General features: G+C 50.6%; 3 long non-coding RNA genes across 6 annotated transcripts in view; 2 read left to right on the top strand and 1 right to left on the bottom strand.

The window, feature by feature from the left end:
- The window catches only part of LOC120887313 (uncharacterized), a 60,516-nt gene extending 56,666 nt beyond the window's left edge, over positions 1-3,850 (top strand). The window contains exons 3-4 of one of the 2 annotated variants that reach the window (XR_013426331.1): positions 3,567-3,621; positions 3,751-3,850. This is a non-coding gene — a long non-coding RNA (uncharacterized LOC120887313). Of the gene's footprint in view, positions 1-3,566 lie in introns of both variants that reach the window. The other variant, XR_013426330.1, reaches the window with a different exon arrangement.
- Positions 856-15,343, bottom strand: LOC120887314 (uncharacterized). Of its 2 annotated transcripts, XR_013426328.1 has the most exons (4): positions 14,844-15,343; positions 10,459-10,528; positions 4,381-4,587; positions 857-3,871 (listed from the first exon to the last, which is right to left on the bottom strand). It is a non-coding gene; the product is annotated as an uncharacterized LOC120887314 (long non-coding RNA). The 2 variants fall into 2 exon arrangements; XR_005730510.2 differs by having other exon boundaries at positions 856-4,587; positions 14,844-15,340.
- LOC120887312 (uncharacterized) lies at positions 6,722-22,080 on the top strand. 2 transcript variants are annotated; one of them, XR_013426329.1, is made up of 4 exons: positions 6,722-18,294; positions 18,538-19,183; positions 19,292-20,100; positions 20,799-22,080. It is a non-coding gene; the product is annotated as an uncharacterized LOC120887312 (long non-coding RNA). The 2 variants fall into 2 exon arrangements; XR_005730506.2 differs by having other exon boundaries at positions 6,725-19,183.
- The last annotated feature ends 402 nt before the right edge of the window (positions 22,081-22,482 follow it).

Below are 22,482 nucleotides of genomic sequence, written 5' to 3' on the forward strand. Positions count from 1 at the left end.
TGAGATAGAGCAGTTGGAATAATAGCTGAAGTTCATCAAGAACCTCCTGATTACTAAGAACTATACGCAGTTCTTTTATATATATATAAAATCTTGTTTTTCTAGTTGTAGATGGGCAGCATGCCTTTATTTTATCTGTCCCATTTTTATGTGGTGCTAAGGATCCCACCCAGTGCCTCACCCATGCCAGACAAGTTCTCTGCCACTGAGCTACAGCCCCAGCCCCTGTGCTCAGTTCTTTACAGACCACTCATTCACTCTTCCAACTGAGCCTGTGAGGTACGTGCTCCTGTGGTCCTGTTTTACCAGTGCAGAAAACTGAGCCTTAGGGAGATAAATTACATGTTCAAGGTCCTCCCGTCACAAAGCGACGGGCCGGGGGTTTACATCTTGCTCCAAAGTCATATCAACTGACAGGCACCTCCCAGCAGATACTTAACCTCCAGCAAGTGCTTGGGTTTTGAGGCTGGGGAAATCCCCGTTTCACGGCTCACCAGAGTGAGTTATTACTGTCCACGTCCTTGCTGCTGGTTGAGTGCACAGGAAACAGTCTGCTTAATTCTCTGTGAGCCAGTTCTTGGAACTAAGTCTGATGAGCCTTGACTTGGGGCAGGAAGTGGTGTGGTTTTACCTGCTCAGGAAACAGTGACCGGGGCGAAATATTTGGCAAATTTTTCACTGTGGTGGGGAATTGGGGGCCTGGGGAAGTGCTTGGGCATCTTTGCATGCTGCTAAATATTTTTCTTCAATGTGATTTTTAGCGTCTGCATAGGATTTTGTTGTATGGTTGGAACCCAATTTCATCCCATGAAATCTAGGCAGTGGTGCAGTGACTGAGAACAGGAGGAATTTTATTTTGTTTAAAATTATTTTTATTGGTGCATTTTAATCGCACAGGAAAATGGCTTTCATTGTGGCATGTCTGTACATGCGACTCACATACCTTGACATTACCCACTCCCACGACCCTCCCTCGCCATCCTCTCCCACTCCCCTCATCCTCTTCCTCTTGTCTAGTAATCTGAGCAGGAGGAAGTTTAGAAAAGAGAAACTGAGGGTCAGGTCTCCAGTGCCAGCTCTCCCAGCTTTAGGAATCTGCTTGGGACTAGCTCTGTGTGGAGGTAACATATATGCCATGTACCGTGGTGTTTCTTGGTCTACCTTCAGCCCTGAAACCTCTCAGTTCTGTAGTCTTAGGGAAGGTCAATGATGCAGATTCCATTTCTCTTAAACCACCTACAGAAAATATGGGCTTCCTAATCCACTGAGGTCACCCTTATTTGTGACTTGGATCTGCTGAAGCCTTTACTGATGGAGAGAAGATGAAAGTCTAACAGCATTCCCAGCACACGCCAGTCATGAGAAGAACGTCCAGAATGTGAGCCGCCCTGGCCAAGTCTGAAAGGACAGCGTGTTCTGAAAGGCAACCTGACGGGTGAACCTGATCCTACCTACTTAAGAGAAGCACAGGGATCCGCTTTCCGAGGCAGAATGAGCTCACACGTATCCGATACACAGAACTGTCATTAATCAGAGCCACGTCCTACAACTGTGTCCGTGCACCTGGCCAACGCATTTCCTGTTTTGTTCCAGGTCCAAGATCTAATGGTGCAGAGGAGCCGTTGGAAACACCTAATCCCAGCTCCTCTTTCAGAACGGACAGTAGTGATGGCAGCTTTCAGGCGAGGGGAGGGGAAGCTGGCCTGGGAGAGGAGCTGTCTAACATTACCACCAAGTCCCCAGCCCTGGCACTCACCGGCCATGTGGTAGTACATGCTTGGACATGTTTTGTGAATAAGGCAAAGAATTGTCGGTGGAGTAGATCTGCGTTTGTCGATGGTCGGATTAATGCTTCAGGGGGACGTTGGCAGGGTACGGAGCACCCTCTGCTCTGGGTTGGGCTTGGACGCTCCTCAGCTTCTTAGCTTTACAGGTCGGGAGTTCCTAGGAGATCATCTTACTTCAGTTCTCCAAGGAGCAGAAGTGGCTGGAAGGAGGTGATGTCTAACGGGAAATTGGGGAAGGTGGGAGGGACAGCGACGGCTTGACCCTGCCGACAGGGACCCCGCTCGCTCGTCAGCAGCTCCTGAGCTGGGCTGGAAGCTGGGGGTGGGATGTGGCTGCCGAGTAGCGGATGACCTGGCTGACCCTGACTATTGACCGGCCTCTTGCAGTGGATCAGTGGGGAGCCTGGTGTTGAGATGCTCAGAATTCCACTGTGAGGCGAGATGGAGCGCCTTCCAGTCCGCCTCCTTTCCTGAGGACTGAGGACGGGAAGCTCCTAGTGGTGGGTTCGCCAAAGAGGAGAGAGGCTCGCGGCCTGTAGTTCCTGCTTTCTGCGGGACAGGTTGAATGAGACAGGGAAAAGAAGGTTTTCATTTCTCTTCTACCAAACTGAGTTGGCCCAAATTTCCATTCCTCCTTTCCCAAGCTGGAGTCTCCTCCATGATGAACCGCCACCAGAAGGTCTCACGTTGAGAAGGGGACCCCTCGCAAGTGATGGCACTTGGAACCCACCTTCTGGGCAGCTCAATGGGAGGAGCTCGGTATTTTAACAAGTTATTTGTGTCTAGTCTGGCATTAAGCTGGGGGCTTCCTCCTCAAGGCATTAATAACTCAAATAGTGCATTTTTATTCCAAAGGGGACTCAGGAGCTTACGAAATCCCAGACAGGCAGGTGTCAAAAGTGCCTTTAGATCCAGCAAGAGGCCAGTCTGAGATGGTATCTCTTGGCTGGGAGGAGGGAGGAGAAGCTGTGACCTCAGGGCAGCCTGATCGGTGGTGTCACTGAGGTGAGCCTGAGTCACTCTGGACCCCTTCCAGACCCCGCAGCGTGGGAACCGTCCAGAGCACAGCTTTGCAGCCAGACAGCTGACAAGCCACCTAGCTCCTCTGTCCCCAGTCTTCTCATCTGCAAGTGGGGGGACGCAGTGCACCTGCCCATGGGTTGTGGCACAGATTAAAGAAGTGAGCACCAGGCCCATGTGGAATCGTGGCCACCGTGTCTGAGAAGTGCTCGGTCTCCTTGTCCATGTGAGCTTGTGCATTCAGCTCGGTACTGAGAGTCTCCGACCTGAAACACGTGGTGGGACAAGTATTTCACAGGGTGATGGAAACTGTAATTGTCTGTGATGATGGGAGACAAGGGTAATGTAGACCGTGAGCACCCAAAGCACATGCCACACCTCGTCGAAGCCATATGGTCCAAGACCTTTCCCTAGTGTGCTCTTCTTAGAAGAAAATCAAAGTAATTAGAACTTTATTTCGTTTCCTGATCCTAGATGACTCTGTCATAGGTACCAACTGTCATTTAATAAAAACTCTGCAGCTCCAGGGAAATCGGGTAAACACCCCAATGATCCACTGATTCTTGATTCACACATCCTAACAATGATACACAACACAGGTTGGAGTGGATTGGATTCCTGTTATTTACCACTCATGCTGTAGGTAAAATGCCTTTCAAGACGGAAGCCACAATGTTTCCCACTCCCCCACTACAGGGACTGCTGTTCATGTGTTGGCCAATTTCAAAATGGCTGATCATGGTGTATCTTTTATGCCAGGTGCCGGGCTGGGCTCTAGGCTGGTGTCCTTCCAGAACAGAGGACAGGGAGACATGTACGTATATAACCCATGTAAGGTAAAAGTAGAAAATGTGAATTTGGGGCTGAGAGCCTTGAATTGGCGATTCCCTTTTGCAGTGCATGTTGATGAAAATAATTTGTTTAAACCAAAATATATCCCCAGGGCACCCATTTTGAAAGGACCCAGAACCAATCCTAATTTCAAGGCTGTCAGCAAGTTTCATATAGGCCGGGCTCACAGGACAAACAGGACCCGCCGGGAGGCTTGGAACAACACAGGCACCCTGTGAACAAGAGAGATTCAAGCTTGCCCGCCTGGCTCAGGGCTTTGCAATCGATTCAACGGCAGAGTTAAGTCTGAACCCCACATCTTGCCTTGCTTTGAAGTGAGGAATGCACTAATGGGTTTCCTTCCCCACCTGGGGAGGATACCTCCCCCTTGGTCCAGTCTAGTTTTTTCTCTGGCTGTACCCTAAGACAAAGCGAGCCCAGAGCAGTGTGGGACTCCCACTTGGAGTCTGAGCCCCAGGAGCTGCTGACAGTGCTTGAGGATTTTCCCAATGATGTTTTTTCACTCACACTCCAAGTTCTAGAGGGAACTGGCAGGTTCAATATTCAAGTCCCCGATTTTCTCCAGACCTTGGACCCCATTGTATCCCACTGTCTGTGGGAGAGTCCCTCCTGGAGAACTCACAAACCCTCAAACTCAGTTCACTGTGTTTAACCCCAAATCTTCCTCCCTTCCTGTGTGATGCCAGGAGGGACCCCCATGTTGCCAGGGTCTCTGTCTTACCTGCCATTGCCCTCTGATAAGTCACCAAATCAGGCTGCAGTTCTGGCCACCTCCTGAATCTGTCTCAGCCTCTTCACATCAAGTGATGGTCACACCAAAGCCTGGGGCACGGGAGGGCAGTATCTTACCCCCAGAGGGCCACGGCTCCCCTCATTCCTTAACTGGATTGGCTTTAATGTCCCCCACATCTGTTCTGTAAAATGGTACCTAAATAATAAATAAAAAGTTTGAAGAATAGAGATTGCCTGCATTCAAGGTGTACTATATAGATTTAATAAACATACGTGGCATCTGTATCTACATGTGTTTATTCACTAGTTGAGAGGTTGAGTCCCGAGAGAAGGAGCGAGGCGTCTAGAGGACATTGGCAGTCTACCCTCTTCCTTCATTCATAAAATCAAGCCAATGCCTGACGTGTGACAAAGACCTTCCACGCATTAGGGACACAGTGAGCCAAATGGACAGAGGACCCAGGCCGTCGTGTGAGCCTCAGAGCAGGGGTGGGGCATGCCGAAGATGAGGGGAGATGGAGCACGTCAGGTGGTGGCGAGTGGGGCGGGCCCAAACAGGACAGAGAAGCCCCGTGGGGAGTCCAGGGGGGCAGGGGTGGCGGGAGGTGCCTCTGAGAAGGTGACCTTGAGAGGAGACCTGGAGGAGGTGGATGAGCACAGGGGAGGGAGGGGTGCAGGCCACGGTGAGGGTGCTCAGCACCCCAGGCAGGAGGGTGCTCGGAGCACTTGAGCAGAACAAGGGGGTCATGGGGTCATACCAGGTCAGGCTGAGGACTGTTAGTGGGAGGGGCTCAGGAGGGTCACCAGGCTGGGAGGAGCCTTGGAGGCCACCGCCACCCTTTGGCTTTTCCTGAGAGTGGGGCCGGGCGACTTGAGACTTCCAGGTTGAGAAGCTGTGAATTTTGCAGGACAGAAGTGAGAGCTGCTCGTTGGGACTCTGGAGGGAGGAGGGGGTGGACAGGGGCATGATCAGTCTGTTGGTCCAACTGCATTTTCTAGCCAGTTTGTGCCCAGGCCCTCCCCCGCCACTGCAGGGGTTCTCAGCGAGTGGGCGAGCGAGCGTGTCCAGGTTCATGTCCACCTGCCGCCCCTCCTCTGCACCCCTCTTCCTACTGGCCCTGCCTGGTGAGGCCTGCTACCTTCCCTGGCTCAGGGGCCTCTGTCCCCTTGTCCTCACTCCTCGTCCCTGCGGGCATGCCGGCCTCCCCCTCTCCTCCAACCTCCCCACGGAATTGCTTCTGCCACTTCTCGGAGAGCAACCACCTTCTCAGTATTCCCTGGCACAAACCTCAGCCCCTGGCATGAAAAGTGGGTGGCCGGGCTTGTTAGACGGAACTCATTTCCTGAATCTGATGTCCCCGACCCCTCCTTGCTCCCTCGTATTTTATAATTATTTTTTCTTCTCCCCCATTCTCTTTATTTTTTCTCTTTCCTAAAAGCAAATGAGACAAAACAAATAAGCTTACTCAGGACAGATACTAAAATCATCAACTGCTGGAAAGGCCGAATGGCCTATTATTTCTCTTCTGTTTTCTTTCCCTCTTCTTTGCCTCAGGGGACCTGGGTTCCAGTCCTCACCTGCCAGGTTTATTACATTGGGTGAATTTCTTTGGGGGCTCCATGATCTTGTCTGTCAAACGGGGACACTGGTATACGTGACTCAGGGTCTTTTCATTTGTCTCGTAATAAGCTTTATAGAAACCCGAGGTATCACACTCCCTCTCTTGAGTTCACGGTTCTGTAACACAGAACCAGACAGACAGCAGGTTTGCTCCCTAATCCGATGCTGTCCCCATTTCCCTGACCTGCAAACCTATAATGAAGGGGCTCAGTAGTGGAGCACCCCTGGGTCCAGTCTCCAGTTCTTTCTCTCACAGACACACACCGAGAAAACGGGAAGCTGTTCTGTCAACAGCAAAGCACGGGGGGCACCTGGTGGTTTGTTATTCTCAAGAATAAGACCACCTAGCCCGGGTGGGTGGCCGCGCTGTTTCTCTGCCTGAGTCTCCCCTCCTAGGTTGAAAGACTGAAGTGCCCACGAGGTGAGCCGCTCTGGGAGCTGGCGGGACTGCCTGCTGATGGTGCTTGCTTTCTGTGAGAGCGAAGGCAAGGCCACGGGGGACGTTGGGCACACAGGGCGGACGGCACTCCTCTCTGCAGGTGGGCGGCACGTTCCCTGCTTCTCCCAACTAAGACACTCAGGCCACTCCAGGGAGCGGGGCTGCACGAAATCATCACAGACAGAGAGACCTTTTCCTTTGGGTCCTGTGATGGCTCCTCTGACGGTAGGGGTCCATGGAGACAGAGAGGGGGTGGGGGGGGAGAGAGGGAGAGAGAGCACCGAACCCTTTTGTTGGGGAGAAGCCTTTTAAATGGGGCAAGGGGTCAGGTTTTAGGGGGCTGAGTCCAGCTTGTGACGTCTGCTGTCAGCAGGTGGACTGACATCCAGGAAGGCCATGCCCAAGGGCAGAGCAAGAGACGGGGACACACAAACGACGTTTCCATGGAACATTCTTTCCCAAACAGGGCAAAGGGGTAATATCACTAAGGAACAACAGGTGAGCGGAGCTCCTGAAGACACGCCCTCTGCTTCCTGGGCTGGGACAAGGCCCAAGTCACCACGAAATGCAGTGACTGGTCAGAGCCTCTGGCTTCAGGATGGGAGGTGTGGGTCATTCGGAGTGCTCCCCACAGTGGGAGCGGCTTCGACTGGTTCCTAGTGTGTACTTACCAGGACCTGCCCACCAGCCGCGGCTCCCAGAGAGAGCGCCACCTGCTCAGTTCTCACATGGCTTTCAGTGTTCGAGATACAGTGCTGGTTGTCGAGGTACCCGGGGTCACCTCTCAGCCATTTAGGGGGCATCTTCCTTAGAAACGTAAATCCTTTCAGAAAGTATTTTGAGAAGGTAGATTGGTGCAATATGCCTATAGGGGCATTTGGTCTCTTCATCCCTCTTCCCAAATGACCACTAAGGACCATTCCTAAGAGTGGAATATACCTACATTTATTCCCTCACGTGTTGATAAAATAAATCAATGAGTAACATGCATCTTTGCAATTTTATTCTCTTTTCATAGAAGTTTTTCTGAGGAGCAGGAGGCACTGTGCTTAGTAAGGAAGGTCAATTTACACTCAGCTCTTTGCAAGTTAATGCTTCTGGGCCACCCATTGCACGTTGAAGTGCTGGTGACCCCCGATATTCAATCTCTTGTACTTTGAATGGAATGAATTGGAGAGAGCAGTCTCTCCAGTCTGTTGGGAAGCCAGGCCTCTTTTATTCCCAAACCTCTGACAGAGTGGAAACTTAGATAACCTGGAAAACGATGACTTTGCTTCTATAACTTTATTCTCACCTTGTGAAACTGGGCAGGGTGTGTCCAACCTGTTTCTTCCCATGGGGAACATGGAAAATGCCAGGGTGTTTACAAAGCACCTTAGCCCTTACAGGAGATGTTCTAATGCAAGTAATAAGAGGAAATCTTAGCTGCGGTGAGCCCTCTGGGGCTGCGTTGTCTAGGTGCATCAGACTCCTGTGATCACTTTATGTTTTGCAGATCAGAGCTCTAGCACAGTCGGGTTCAGTTAGATGAGCATCTCTCTGACGACGATACAATGATACTCTTGTTGGAGTTCTCTTCCCCAGTTCCTGGCTGATAGCTCTGTTCCCAAGGCAGGCCCTAGGAACCCTCACCCTCCTCCACCTTTCTGTTTTAGAAATTCTCTCACCTCTGGCCTGATGTTAGGCCCAGCACCCTCTTCAACCCAGAGGGGTTCTGTCCCATTGACACAGTCGGTCCCGACTGCCAAGCTGCACAGCTGCCTACTGGTCCCTGCCCAGAAGCAGCAGTGGAGTGGCAGAGTGGGGCCCGTGGGTTGGAGCACCTGTGGCAAGCATGGCCTTCGTCCTGTGGACCCACCATGCAGGCCTGGCCGTCCTGAAGTGCTGTGAGCCAAAGCACCCACCTGTCACCCTTTGGTGACTAGGTAGGACTGGGCATGATACGGTCGCCTGCTGCGGAAACCCACCCCACACAGTGGAGGAACCTGTGAGTACAGACAGACCAGGGCCCTCCTGCTTCCTGACCGGCCCAAAGAAATGGAAGTGGGGCAGACCTGAATGGGAGTCGGACACGAGAGTTGACAACAGCGTTAGTACTTCTCTGAGCCCTAATTAGCATAAGCTTGAACCAACGCATTGCTACTTTCTCACACCCTGGTTCACATAAGGTGGGACCAAGAGCAGTGAGCCAGGCACTGCATCAGCCGCCGGACAGGCTCCCTGGGCGGGAGAGCACCTGATGGAGGCTTTCTGCTGCAGGGCAAGGAGTCCTGTTGGTTCTCCCACGAGTCCTGTGCTCTCGCCCACTCCTGCTGCTCTGTGGACCTCCTTCTTCAAGTTCACAAGATGAGAAACCAGGAAGAAGGAACCGTCGAGAGCTGCTGGGGTCTGCGGCAACACTGGAGAGTGTTGAAGTTTCAGCGGCAGAGACTTGCAGAAGCAGTGAACTAAGTTCCACTTCAAAACTCCAGTTTCACCGATTCTGTGGTTTTCCTGTTCTCCCCCAAGGCTGCTGGCACTGACTGTTGACTCACACTGAGGTGTAAGAGCCTGTGTTGAGCCGTGTGAGCTGGCCTTTGTCCTGTTAGAGCGTGGGGGGCAGAGGGGGTGATGCATGCCAACTAATGTAATTGCGGCAGGGGTCTCGCAGTGACCTCAGGGTCGTGCAGACACTTAGAGACCCTTGCCATTTATTCCACTTCATGTCACGAAAATCTAGAAATAAGAGGCTCAGTGTACATAACCCACCCGGGGATGGTTGTCCAAAGGTGTCCTTCCCTTAGAAATCATACAGGAATCCCAAGGGAGGGGCAGAAAAGCAGGGAGAAAATGTCTCATTACCAGAGTCAACTTCTAGCATTTCCAAAGGAAACGGCTCCTGTGATGTTGTCCACCATGAAGGTCACATTAAAAGTAACTCACACAGACTTAGGAATTGAAGCTGCAGTGGCCAAGCTCATTTTCGGATTATCAGTCACCTGGGATTCACACCTCTTCCTCTCATGTCCAACTGCGAGCCCTTGTAACCGCTTCTCAGACTCTCCCGTGCTGCCTTCAGACCACTGATAGGCGCCCTGTCTTGTCCTGGGTCTTTACTTCGCCAACATAGAACAGCCTGGGGCCAGGGGACCTGGGCGGTCTCCCCCCTGGAACGCTGGAGTGGTGCATACTAGACTGACCCTGCCCCCATGCTAACAGGCCTCGCAGCCTGTGGAAGTGCCTCCTTCCCCTGAGAACCTGACTCCCTAGGCCCAAAGCCGTGCTTTGCTGGTGCTCCCCAGCAGCTCAGGAGCACTGGGACAGTCCCAGATCGCCACGGCACGAGGCTAAAGCAACTGCCCAGTGACTGGGAGACGTTAGCAGACGTCTGCGGAGAGGGTCTGGCAGGGGGTTCTCATTCCAGGAACGCCTTTCAGCAAGTTCCACTGGCCTCTGGGGCTCAGCCCTCCTGTGCACAGGGCAGGCTCTCGTTAAAGGCTCCATGTTAGTGAGCTCATGGGCTCCCGCAGTAAACCCTTGTGGGGGCTCTTCCATCAGCGTTGGCCCATACCTCAATCCATTTGTACCTCCTCTACTCCTCCTGAACGAGCACATTCCCTGCTCAGAGGTCCCGTGGGAAGTCCCACTCCTTGGCCATGACAAGCCTTTGCTCTTTGGGAACCACCCCTACCTCCCACAAAGGTTGAAATTCATGACCAACAGGATGGTTGGTTCAAGCTAAAGCATCCACCCAGAGGATGGACGGCTAGAGGCTGAGACGAACCTCACCCTCCAAGACCCAGCCCAGCTGCTCCGTGGATGGGCCTCCCTGGTCTGCCGCGACCTCACCAGCACTCAGTGCCCATCCTGTGACACGTCCACCCATCCCAGAGCTGGTGTTGCACGTTCACCAGCACGTACCTGCCTCTCTATACACGGGAGAGAACTGGGTTTGCTCAGCGCAGTGTCCATGCTAAAAAAAACTGGACTTGGGCCTGGGGATGTGGCTTAGGCGGTAGCACGCTCACCTGGCATGAGTGCGGCCCAGGTTCGATCCTCAGCACCACATACCAACAAAGATGTTGTGTCTGCCGAGAACTAAAATAAAAAAAAATTAAATATTAAAAAAAATTCTCTCTCTCTCTCTCTCTCAAAAAAAAAACCACAAAAAAACAAAAAAAACCAAAAAAACAAAACAAACGAACAAAACAAAACTAGACTCTCGTGCACTGTTGGTGGGAATGTAAAGTGACTCCTGTGGACACAGTTTGCTACTACCTCAGAAAATGAACAAGGATCATGTGACCCAACAATGCTGCTTCTGGGTAGATTCCTAAAAGAACTGACTCCCTACCCAGGTTCTTGTCAGCACAACTCACAGCTCACAGGTGAAAGCAAAACAAGTGCCCAGGATAGAACTGTAAGCGCGTATCATGTGTGATGCACAGTGTGGGTGCACACATGTGTCAGGACAGGGTGGAACAGCACTCGGCTTGAGGAAGGAACAACTTTCCCACACGCTACAGCATGAATGGAACTTGAGAACACTGGGCCCAGTGAAACCCGACAGTCACAAAAAACCTGCTTATGACCCCGTGTACATCCCGCAGCCCGGCAGCTCTCTGTCCATGGTCTTCCAGGTCAGAGCCCTATGGCCTGCTGCGGCTCTCACGGTCACAACATCCCCATGGTCACAACATCCCCATGGTCACAACATCCACAGCTCTCCAAAAAGTTCCATTGGGTTCAGTGAAAAGCAAAATGTGGAAAGAATGTGATTCAAGCATGAAGAATAAAAACCACCAGCCTCCCATTTCCAACAAAAGACCCCCGTGGCAGACTGCCGCTGAGACGTGCTGGGCTGGGTTTATATAGCACTTGGGTTAACGCTATGGGTCCTCATTTATGCTAATCGGGGTTTGAAAAAGAGCCAACGCTATTGGTCCAAATGTAGGCTAATTAGGGTTTGGAAAAGTACTGAGGATTGCTTCACCCTTGAGTGGGCCCGTCCATTCTGGTCTGTCCCCACGTCTGTTTTCCCACCTCCCGCCTGCAATCCCAGCTTCTCTAGAGGTTGAAGTTGGGAGGGGTGAATGCTCAGCGTGGGCAGTTCTGAGCTGCAGTGCTGTGTGGAGCAGGGGTTCGCACCAGACTGGAACAGGCCACCACAGGGTGACAGGTCTTTGCTCCCTGGCTTGCAGCCTCAGGCCCCCACCGGCATGGCAGGTTCCACACGCTGGAGCTCCGCTGCACGGCTTGGGGACAAGAGCTTGACTTCAGTTGGATGTGACCATTGAACTACATTATTACCATTTAATGCCACTGAACAATATGCTTTAAAATAACCAAACAGAAAACTATGCTATGTGTATCTTACTGCAATACAAGATAGCAAACTTAAAAAAAATAAAAACAACCAAACTTGTGCACAGTCAGGCAATGTACCCTTTCAACTTCTGCCTTGGAGAGGTGGTTCCTGTTTCTCACCTTTTACGTTTTTAAAATCTGAGCTAGCCCTAGCCCTGAGACATGCTTTGGCCATTAGAATAGGGTACAAGTGACAGTGTGCCCATTCTGGACTGGGACCTCCCGCTCTTGCTCTCCTGGACCTCTGCCTTGGTGTGAGAATGAGACCAGGCTGGCTTGCTGGAGAATGGGACCTCAGGGATAAGAGCCAAAGGGAGACCTGCAGAGAGCCAAATGACACCCGCTGGTCCCCAGCCACAGTGGTCAGAGCCTTCCATGTCCTCAGCTGTTCTCAGACCCAAATGAGCCCATCCAAGGCCAGAGCCACCCATTCAGCAACAGACTGGAGAACAAGGACAAGTGGCTGTTGTTTGGGGATGCTTCGTTGCACAGTTTCTGTGACAGAGATAGTTGATGTCACCAGGTATGGTATAGCAGCCCTCAGACCCTGAAGACATTCGGTTCCTACCTCCCCAACACCAACGGCATGAGTGTCCTTCAGAAACCGAAGCCCTTCATAACCACATATGGCCCAAGAACCATGGGAGAAGCCAGGGGACAGGCCAAGGGACAGAGCAGCTGCAGGCCCACACACTGCCTCAGTCCAAGGCATAAACCATGGACTACAGAACCTGTGGGAGCTGCAGAGTGACTCGGCTTTGCTTCCCTCCGTAAGACCCAGGTGACACGCTCCCCAGCTGCCAAGCTGCACAGCGGCAGAGAAGCGGGGGGTGCAGTGGAGTGGCTGCCGGGGTGGGCCAGAGGACCAGCAGCAAGTGCAGCAGGAGCCTGGTGGAGGTGCCCTTGCCTGGGCACTGTGCCCACGCCTGCTGCAGAAGCTGCTCCTGGCAGCCCCTGGGACCTCACCCTGCCACTTCCGGACCTGCCAGGAGACAATGGAAGTGGGGCAGACTTGAATGAAGGTTGGGACTCAGCATTGGCCAATAGCTTAATATGTTTCTAAACCCTAATTAGCATAAATTTGGACCAATAAGGTTAGCAGTTTCCAAACCCTAATTAGCATGTTTGGACTAATAGCAGTGATCCACGTGCTACGTAAACCCCTAAGCACACTCGAGGGAGAAAACCTGCTATTTGGTTCCCTTGTGGACTGTAAGAGTTTTGTTCCTATCTTTCAATAAACCCCGCTCTTACGCTCAGTTGGTTTGTGGATTGGTTTGAATCCACAAGATAAGAAGCCGGAAAGAAGAAGGTGAGGTCGAGTGCCCGGGGTCTGCCATAGCCCTGGGAGCATGACCCATGAGTAAGAACTGCCACTTTTCTTGGCTGAAGAAGCCTGCAATCTTCTGTAGTCCCCATTTCCAGAGGAGGACAAGCTCCAGGGTGTTTGCCAGCAGAGTGGGGAACCGTTTTATCTCTGAACTGTGCTTTAACCATCCCTGGAGGGAAGACTGCAGCTCTGAGGCCAAGAAGAATATGCATTAACAGGCCGGCGAGCCGGCTCCTCCAGTGCTCAGCAATCATTCCTGTAAACGCAGTCCCCGGGAAAACCAGGGCAGGCGGCAGGGCTCTGGATGGCTGAGCCTGGGGAGGTTCCCAGGGGCGCTGTGCTGGGGAGAGCGGAAGCTCGTATCAATTCTCTGCACTTTGTAACATCCTTTATGACCAAGCAGTGATTGTGAGCTTTCCTGCCTGAGTTCTGTGAGAAGTCTGAGCCTGTGATGGAGGGGAGGGTGTCATGGGAACTCTGATTTATAACTGGTGGCTCAGAGGCACAGGCAGAAATCACCCTGGCTTGGGAGTGACGTCTCAAGGTGGGGCAGTGCTGGGACTGAGCCCCTAACCTGTGGGATCTGATTCTTCAGGTAGATGGTGCCACAGTGGATTATGGGGTACCTGATTGCTGGCAGGGGGTGGGAGTGCTCACACTTCTTAGGGGTGCAGAGTCTCCTGTGTTGTGTGGGAGGGTGTACAGGGGAGACAAGCAATTTATTTTTTCTAGATCCAAATCTTCAGAAATTGTTTTGTTTTAAAAAAATGAGTCCTCAAAGATGATGTGATCATGAAAAGTAAGATTGGCCAGTTTCCTGAGATACTTGAGTGGCTTGAAGAGAAACATTTTTCGGGGAAAAAAGCAGGAAAGCTATTGAGTTGACCATTTCTGTGAATAAACAGTCATGTTTGTTAATAAATTCTCCAGCCCACTTGTCAGCAGAGACACAGACTGCCCCGGAGAAGAACTCCGAGCTCGACTGCCGAGGCAGCACACATTTTATAGCAAGAACCGAAGGCTCAGCAGGATCGAGAGAGCTAGCCACGGGGAACCCAGCACCTGTGCACATTTTATATTTGAGAAGAAAATGCAAAAGAACTAATTAATACTACATAATTATGTTGAGGAGACATGAATAGGGTGAGTTCTTTAACTCTGGAAAATGAATTCTGATTACTACTAATCTCTTCAATAGTCCTCTTGTAATTCTGTAGAGTGAGGCTCTTCTGCATGATGATTCTGTGTCCCTGTGAGGTCACAGAATCCCAAGATTAGAGCTGAAAGGGTCCTGACAGATTACCAGACAAACCCCTCTGTCCCACAGATGAGGAAACAAGGGTTCACAGAGGCCCTCTCCAAAATTCATTTAATGTAAGGTACAAAGTGTTTATTTGTTAGTCCCACAAGTATTTATCACATGCCGACTGTATGTATTGATAACCTCCTTTTGGTCAGGTACTCCAAAATGCACAGGTGATGGATAATAGAAATCAGACAGAATAGGAGAGAGCTCATGTAAGCATATAACTACAGCACAGTAAACTGTGTTTCGTGAACTGTGAGAAATGGAGGGACCCACTGCTCCTGGCCTAAGAAATAGCCTAGAACAGCATTTCCTGACATTGGCTCCATGAAATGCAATGATCTACACCATTAGGGGTCTCCAGGGAGAATGCTCTTGGCAATATAAGGTTAAAATGCAGAATGACTTACTTCTTGAAGACTCACAGTGCTCCTCACTGTGCTCCAGAGGTTCTGTGGTTAAAAAGTGCTTCATGAATTTATCTGAGCTTGGAAATGTCCCCAGTCGGACCTTCTTCTTTTGTTTTTCTTCTCCCTCTCCCTCTCCTCCTTTTCTGGTGGAGTGTTGCTGGTATCTCACAGAATATTCGTGTTCTACAGGACTCTTGGGCAACTCTGAGGGATGCGTGGACCATCTCCCCGTCGGTGGCTGGGCTCCATTAGCTGAGCGAGCAGTGTCTCAGGAGTCGGCTCATGGGGTTTACTGCAGGTCCAAACCACGATGGGAGGGAACATCATGGTGAATTAATGACATCTCTTCTTTACACATGTAGAGTATCAAAGCTATCATGAATATAAATCCGAGAAAATTTATTATTAACCAGAAGTAATTTGAGATGTCAGATAACAAACAATTGCTTCCTGTTTTGCTCCAATTGATCTGCTTGCCTGGGGGAAGAAATAATCCAGGATAAGGTTTCAGAGCAAACACATGTTTGGGGAAATTCTATTTGCTGCCAAGAAATGTGGCTAAGCCCCTGAGTGTAAAAGTCCTCCATTTCAGTGAAAGTTAGAGACGGCAGTGCTGCTGTCTCCAGACATCCTGTCAACATCAGAGCTACCCATCATCCCTGGGGCAGTCAATCACCCATCTTGTTTTTTTTTTTTTTTCCTGAAAATTTCATTGAGTTCAGAATGACTGCAATGCATCTTTTCATACTGTTTAACTGAATTTATTATCTGCTACTGGCACGTGTCCTGGTATATTCAATATATAAGTGATACGTTGTATATACATTTCTGCAGCCTTCCGAAAGTGCTGCATTGCAGCAGTGATGTTCCTGAGATGGTGCTGGGGGAGCTGACGGATTGCCAGCCTGTGCAGCTCTGGAAATCAAGCCCTTGGCTTTACTCCTACACGGCCCCACGCGGCTGCAGCTTACTTTCTCATCTCTGTGGTCTTTGCCATCAGTTGTCGATGGCCAGTAAAACCTGTTAGTCGGTATGGATATCCCACACAGAGGTCTGGAAGAAAACCCTCGTGTGTTCAGATCCCAGCTTTGCTGTAGCTGTCTCCAGAAAAGGTCCCTGTTCCCCAGGACTGGGCCCAGGCCCTGCTATCTGCCCCCTCTCCCTGCCTCCCGGCTTCCCCGTCTGGCCCTGGCGGCTCATCTTGCGGTCTCCTAGAGCCCCCAGCTCTTTCTCTGACCTCTCTTAGTAGAAGTCTCCACATCAACTTTGCTGGTCCTGAGTGTTCTTCTTGGTGATGGCACTTGCCTTGTCATACTGCCTGTGTCCCCCTCGATGGGTAATGCATTAGGTGAGAAGGGGGGCCATGATGCTCCTCTTGTTCATTGTGGGACCCCAACAGCCAACACAGAGCCTGAATCCCAGACACAGACACCATGAAGCGCTCTCCCTCCCCACAAGTCACGTGCCTGGACTTCTTCCAACCCAGGTCTACGTTCTGCTCCTCCAACAAGCTTCTGGAATCTTCTTAGCACCCAGGGCCTCAGGTCCCCAGGACACAGGCGCAAGTGTGCTAGCCAGGCCAACGATCCTGGGATCCCAGCTTTTCTGTTTGAACTTACTGTGTTGTCCCCCAACAAACCCAGAGTGAGCGAGAGGGTGTGGGCTCAGCAACCCTCGTCCCTGACTCCCTTTATTCATCTGCCAGCTGTTAGTTCAAGTCCTCTTCCTCCACCTCTTTATAACTTTATCTTCTGCATAATAGCTTTATGTCTTTTTGAGGTTATGGGTTGCCTTGTGGTTTTGTCTTCAGTTTATTTCTTTAAGCGTAACTTACATGTTCTAGACCACCTTGTGATCCTAAGGAGTGTCTTATAAGCCCTCTGGAGATGGGCTCAAGGCTCAGTTCAAAAGCACTAGGACTGTCAGCATTGACTTATGTAGAAGATGTCCTATATTCTCAACTTTTAAAATGTTTTATTTTTAATTGACTAATAATTATAAATACTTGTGGGCTACCATGTGATTTTTGATACATTGTATGGTGGTCAGATCAGAATAATTAACATATTCATTACCTCAAAGGTTGGTCATTTCTCTGTGGTAAAACTTTCAAGGTTCTTCTATTTCAAAATATACAGTAATTATTATTGCCTCTATTCACTCTCCTGTGCATAGAACACCAGAATTCACTCCTCCTGCCTCCCTGAGACTCTGGATCAACCCCTCTGCCTCCCCTCTTCCCATGCCCTTAGGCCCTGGTGACCAGGCTTCTGCTCTCTACTTCTGACTCCACATACAAGGGAGGTGCTGTTCAGCCACTAGAAGAGATGAGATCAGTCATTGGTGGTGACATGGGCAGACCTGGCTGGTGTTGTATTCAATGAAATACAGGCACAGAAAGAAACAACGTTAGGTCTTCCTTACACTCCCAGTTCTTGATCTGTTTTTGAATCACCCTTGGATAGGGAGCCACCGTAAAGACAGCACTGTAAATGTTACGGCCACCACAGCTTCTGATGACAACCTGAGTATTCCCGAGTTTGCTTCCTGCCAAGCTCTCTGCTGAACCCTCTCCCTGCACTGTCTCATTTAGACTTCATACTAAATAAACTTACTCAGGTAAGTAGTGTCCTCCTTCACAGGCAAGGAAACAGAGAGGTTAAGTGACGTGCACAAGACCACAGATTTGGCAGGCGGCAAACGCAGGTTTGTATTTGGGTAGTTGATGTTATGGCTGATCCTTTTAATTACTGACCTTATTTCAGGAGAGGCTGTGCTGGAAACCGCCCACGTCCCATCATGGGGGAATGTCCTGGACCATCCGTGTGCCCGGACCCGCCTCCAAAGAGCTATCAGTGTCCTTTCTGCAGAGCAGGGAGTGGCCCTCGGTGACAGGGGACAGACTCTGTTTCCATGCTGTACCTGTTCCCACGTCAGATACCAAACGATCCCTCTGTTCCTGGCTGCTCTCTCCTCTCAGTGGCAGACCAAGAAATGTTGGGGCCACCTCTTTCTCCCTGACCCTGCACATTCAATCCAATGGGAAGTCCATTTCAAAACCCAGAATTGGACCACTTCATCCTGGGCCTTGGGGCCTTTAGCCTGGAGTGTGGAGCTGGCCTGCGTGGATCCAGCCCTCCGCTCCCCTCTCCCGCCCTCCTTAGGCTCTTGTGACCCCACAGGGCTTTTTATCGACCCAGCAGCAGTCTTTATAGTGGGAATGGGTCACTCCATCTCCAAACCTAGCCTGCAAGGCCCTTCCTGGCCGCCCGCGCCGCCCGCTCCCTGCTCCCACCTTCCTGTGTCCTTTCTCTGCCCCGAGTGGCTCTTCCCTGCCCTCAGCTGGGTCACGCTGCTCAACCTGAGGACCTGCACTGTGGCACGGCTGTCGCCCTGATCCGCTCCCCGCAAGTCTTTCTCCAGGAATCTCCACGCTGCACTCTTACCCCAGGTTTGCACAGCAGCTTGCCAGGGTCCGCCTCGTGTAAAAGCGCGACTTCCCTGGACCTCCAGCCCCTCTCTGTTCCTCCACCTGTGGCAGGCCGGGTGTGCTTATTCCTGTCATCTGTCTCTCCCCACCGGGATATAAGCTCTGGGAGGGCCAGGGGTTGGTGCCTGTGTACTAGCGTGTTCCTTGTGCCCAGAACAATCCTGACCATCGACTGCTTGCTTGTCACCGTCGCTCTCTCTGCAGCACAGCACCCGCAGTGTTGCAGAGCAGGACTTCAGGGCGGACCGTGTTTCCGACTTGAAGATCATGCTGTCTTCAGGATTCAAAGATGTTCCAGATCCTCTGGTCTGAAGAGCCATGGGCTGGTCCGGCCTTCCCCTGGCTTTAACCCGACCCCTGTTGTCACTTGTGCACCTGACTCTTTGTCACGGGAGTGAAGGTGCAGGCTTGGCTGCCGTCACTACCCCTGGAGCTTAGGTTTTCCCCTGGTCTCACACCAGTCTCTCCAGCAATGCCCCACTGCCTGGGGGGCTTGGCCGCACGGATGCCTGGCCTGGAGCCCCCAGGGTCCTCTGCCAGGCCCTGGTGGCCAGTCTGGGGTCAGACCTGGGGCTGGGCCATCACCCTGCAAACCTGGTTTGGTTTCTCTTCTGTTGTCTCCTTTTCTGCTTCTTTGCAGTGTTTCTCCATTGATTTGACATTTTCTATGAAAAGCCCTTGGTGTTCCTTGGAATGGGACCTCTCACCAGGTTCTCACGATGCTCACGGATGTTGACCAGCCCTTTCCCGTGCCCACCCCCAGGCGGCACCTTGTAGTTGGCAACCCCGGGAAGACCTGTGGCTCTCTCTGCTGCTGAGGTCGCTCCGGACACATAGCCGCCTGTGCTCGGTCAGTCCATTCAGACTCTTCAGAGGGGCCATTTGGAAGTCCTCGAGTCCTCAAAGTCAAGTGGTCCCCTCGGCTCTACCTAATTCTCATAATTATCTTTTCAAATAGCTTCAGTAGAATTTCTACACAGAACGATGATGGCAAATGATTCACACACTGGAGAGACTCTTCCCAGTCCATGATGCTTAGTGGAGTGATCAGGGCTCTGCCCAGACGGACCTGAATCTGAAGCTCCCTCCGCATTTCCAAGCTTCCAGTGCAGCTCCCTGCCGTACCTCTGGGAACGCCGTCCTCAGGCTTTCAAGCGTGGCAAGGCCCCTGGCAGGGTCACTGTGCTGCGGGAGGGAGGGCATGGTGCCAGCAGAGGACCCAGCTGTTCCTTGGTCCTCCCAGTGCCGGCTGCAGCCTCCCTCCCACTTTCTGCTCAACCCCGGGGCCTTTGCTGTTTTCATGGATACCCGGGCAGATAGCCTGCTCTCCCCTGTTTCAGTGGAGGGGTTTCCCCTTAGGGAGGGCTGGTTGTCTTTCTCTTCCTTTAAAAACGGCAAAGCAAACAGGACACAGCCCTGTGTTCAGTGTAAAGAGCAGGAGACTCACCATGGGGCCACTTATCTTTTTTATTTTTTTGGCTTTTTTTCTATTAACCCAGCAGAATCCCAGATTGACCCTCCAAACACATCTTTTGTTGTTACCTTCATTCATCTTTCAGTCTCTCACTGATCTCTACCGCGTGCTTAGGGAGAGAGAATCTGTGAAAGGGAAGGATGAAGGGGCTTTGCAGAGATGATTTCTTCTCCTTAATGTTCCTCCATTCCCTTGGCAACCGAATTACCCTGAAAATGAACTTTTATTATGAAACCCATGGAAGCAGAAAGTCTAAAACAGCACTCAAGACGGCTGTTGGAAGAATGCTCGTGGTAAGCTGTGCTAGAATCCTTCTGAAATATGGGCCAGGTCAGCTGCATAAACACCGGAGACAAGACTTTTAGGCACTCAATGTTACTCATAAAACATTAAGAAGTATTTAGAGTGGTTTTTAAAATTTAGTACAAATGACAAATTGAAAAATAAGCCAAATGGTAGCATGAATTTAATTTCTATATTTAGTGTTGAAAAATCAGAAATCCCTTGGCTAGGGATTATGGAAAATTTAGGTTTGGGGCCAAAAAGGTTGAAGTTACTTTGGTGTTAAATTATCCAAATGAGGTCGAGAATGTTCTAAATGTGGAGGGAAAATGTCATTACTGTTTTTTATTACAGCACCAGAGTGGATGCTTTCTGGTATTTTATATGCTAATTATTTCCTTTCCTTGGTCTAATGGAATGTGAGAAAGTTCTCCATCTGAACACTTTCTTGATAGAATGAAGTCGACCAGCTTGCATAATCTTTCTTTTTATCTTCTTAGTGTGTATACTAAGATCAGGAAGGAGAGATTTTTAAAAAGTAGTAATAGAAATTTGAGGTCTTTGGAGCAGGAATGATAGTTTTTTAACTGTTGCATAATTTAAGAATTTAAGGAAAACACGGGGAATGATTTTAAGAAAAAAATGTATTTTCAAGTTCTTAGAGTGCTGACAGCGATGGGTTAATTACCTATTGTCTCTGCCATTAAAGCAGCTCTCTAAGGACTCAGGGCCTTCCTCTGTGTGTGGACGGGAGCAGGGAGCAGCGTTTCCACAAGGACCTTCCCGCACGGCTGGAGTCTCTCTTGGTGCAGTGCGGGCAGAGAGCAGCCTGGGGCCCCGCCCTGCTCGCGGAAGGCCTGCGCTAAACCACTTCAGTTTCTGTGGTTTCCAGGGAAACTCAGCGTTGATGTGAGAAGCCGACGTCGTCCCTGGCGCCAACAGGCTTCTCCTATCCGTAGGGGACGGGGACGGGGACGGGGACGGATTTATCTCCTCCCCCAGCTCCTGCTTGGTTCTGCAGCCAGGGTCAGGAGCTCTCGAAGGTTTTCTCACACACTTTCTCGTTCTGCACCAAATTCCCACGTTTTAACAATTGGCTCGAGAAGGATAGAAAATACCATACAACTTGCCTTTAAAAGCCTGCATTTATTCTTTTTGCTTGTGTTTTTCAAAAACAGATTCCATCTTTAGGGTCGTGGCTGAGACAAAGTTGTTTAAGCCCAACTTTCCCTTTTTGATGTCTCTGAGAAAGGTGGTTTCAGAGGCTTTAAAGTAATAATGCATCCAGAAAGAACATTTAGGTAACTTTTCCAGTAGCTCTATTTATGTATTGAATATAAATTCTTCTCTATTAAAATCTGTATTAGGCAATAATCCAACTGTACCGCCATGTACGCCTTTGTATTCAATTAAGGAAATTGCTTAATTTCATTGTAAAGGTAAAATTTCCAAGCTGATTCTAAGCCGCAGAGCCTGAGTTAAAGTGTAAAAGACCAGGCATCCTAAAGTTTCCAAAGTGCAGGGATTGGGTTAAAAAGTAAAAGACTGGGTATTGTTAGAGTCCCTCTGCTACCCCCAAAACCTGTATTCCCTGTAGCTGTTAGGACAATACTGGAACTGCCCAGTAAATATTTCCACTGACTTTCTGGTTGTTTAATAGCTAAGGGTTCCGAGTTATTGGCACGTAGGCATTGCAGGACCTAAACCAATCAGTTTGAATGTGTACCCCACCTAGGAGCACCAATCACTCCTGCCCTGATTGTTCCCGCCAATGTATGCACTAATCCTGACTCAGGGTTGTTGTTCAATTTTCCCACGCCTCATGATGATTTGTTCTGATGTATGCAAAGCCCCCCACCCTCTCCAAAAAGTGTCCTTAAGCTCCGCTTGAACTCTGCTCTGGGCTCTGAGCCGCTCTCCCTTCTTGAGTGGGCACAGAGTCCCAGCGCGCTGGAACAGGATCCTCAATAAACTTCCCCCCTGCGATTGCATGAAGTCAGTCTCTTGTGTGGTTTCTCCCCTCCGTCGCTCCGCTGCACCCCAACATCATGAGTTTACTGACCAGCTGGACTGTCCAACAGGGAAATCCCTGCTGCTCTCAGTGAGTGTCTTACGCCTGTGGACACAGGCAGGGGCTGGCGAGCAAGGCCGGCAGCAGGGCAGGATGGCCAACGGCAGGGATAGTGACAGAACCAAATCAGGAGAACACTTCTTTTGGTCACTATTTATTTATTTTTTTAAATAAAGCAACATTTTCTTCTAGAAACACTACTGTGCTGCAACAAGAGGACTCCACTGGGGTCAGACCCTAGAACTCTTTCCATTTCTCAGCAAACCCGTGACCCAACCTTGAGCAAGTTGGTTATCCACGTAAGCCTCCACTTAGTGTAATT

Source organism: Ictidomys tridecemlineatus, chromosome 10 (assembly GCF_052094955.1).
Source record: "Ictidomys tridecemlineatus isolate mIctTri1 chromosome 10, mIctTri1.hap1, whole genome shotgun sequence".
Classification (NCBI taxonomy): Eukaryota; Metazoa; Chordata; class Mammalia; order Rodentia; family Sciuridae; genus Ictidomys; species Ictidomys tridecemlineatus.